We start from the raw sequence: 1773 nt of genomic DNA on the forward strand, positions 1-1773 counted from the left end.
ATGTTATGCTGAAAATCAAATCAGTGCTCTGCCGCCATCTACTGTCTCAATTCATTTTCAATTTTGATTTCTAAGTATACATTATCTATCTATCTATCTATCTATCTATCTATCTATCTATCTATCTATCTATCTATCTACCTACCTACCTACCTACCTACCTACCTATCTATCCTACCCACCTCCCTCTTTATCTATCCATACATACATATATACATAAATATATACATATATATACACATACATATGGTGTGTAGATGTATATGTATGTATATATGCATGTATATCTCCTTATTTCTACTTTCCCAACATTGCAAAGCTCTGTGGGAGATGATAGGCGGGGCTGGTGAGGCAAACAAGGAGCAGACATGTGGAATTTGTGTATCAACTTTAGGACGTGCAGTCTCAGTAGACAGTTCACTAAAGAAGAAATAAAAATGCCTAATAAATATTTTAAAAAGTGTTCAACATCCTTAGCCATTAGAGAAATGCCAATTAAAACTACTTTGAGATTCCATCTCATCCCTGTCAGAATGGCGGTCATCAAGCAAACAAATGGGCTGGGGAGGTGGCTCAGCTGTTGAAGGTGCTTGCTTACAAAGCCTGTTGGTCAGGGTTCAGCCAAGGTTTAATTCCCCAGTACCACAGAGCAGCCAGATACACAAAGTGGTGCGTGCAACTGGAGTGCATTTGCATTTGCAGTGGCAAGAGGTCCTGGCACATTCATTTGTGCTTTCAGTCTGTTTTTCTCTCCCCTAAGGAGTAAATAAATAAAAATATTTTTAAAGACAAAACAAATGACAACAAATGCTGTTGAGGATGGGGGTGGGGCAGAAATCCTTATTCACCCTTACTCACTGTTGGTGGAGTATAAACTAGTCTAACCACTATGGAAATCAGCGTGGAGGTTCTGTGGAAAAGCTAAAAACAGGATCTGGAGAGATGGTTCCGCAATGCTTGCTTACAAAGCCTGAAGGCACAGGCTCAGTTCTCCAGTATCAACATAAAGCCAGATGCACAAATGGGCACAGGCAACTGGAGTTTATTTGCAGAGTCAAGAGGCCCAGGCATGCCCATTCTTATTGTTTCTCTCTCCCTCCCACCTCTCTGTCTGCTTTCAAATAAACAAATAAAATATTTTTAAAACAGAAATTTAAAATGACCATGTGGTTCAGCTACTCCACTCTTCCGTGTATACTCAAAGTCCTACAGAGACACTTGCACATCGATATTTACTGCTGTTCTATTCACAATACTAAGGAAGGAATCAGCTTAAGTGTCCATCAACAGATGAATATATAATGAAAATGTGGTCCATGTGCACAATGGAATTTTACCCAAGTAGAAGGGAAAATAAAATTATGAAATTCACTGGAAAATGGGTGGAACTGGAAAATGTTCAGTGAGGCAATCCAGGCTCAGAAAAACAGGTAGTGTATGTTCTTTCTCACAAGCAGGTGCTGGCTTCTCGTTTTTGCATATGCGTGTGTTTATGGAGGAGTGAGTGTGTGTAGATACCAGGAAACTTGAAAGGGGTCCATGGGTGTGGAATAAAGGGGCTCTCAGGGCCATGGGCAGGGAGGCTGATAGAACACACGTGATAGGAAAGTTTAAGGGGCAGTACTGAAATGGAAGTGGGGATGAGAGGCAGAGACATGGAAGGGCGGTCAACCAAAACAAAGTGTGAATTAAAATGCCATAGAAAACCTGTTACGTAATGAGCTAATTAAAAACTTAGATTTGGGCTAGAGAGATGGCTTAGTGGGTAAGGCA

Source organism: Jaculus jaculus, chromosome 9 (genome assembly GCF_020740685.1).
Source record: "Jaculus jaculus isolate mJacJac1 chromosome 9, mJacJac1.mat.Y.cur, whole genome shotgun sequence".
Classification (NCBI taxonomy): domain Eukaryota; kingdom Metazoa; phylum Chordata; class Mammalia; order Rodentia; family Dipodidae; genus Jaculus; species Jaculus jaculus.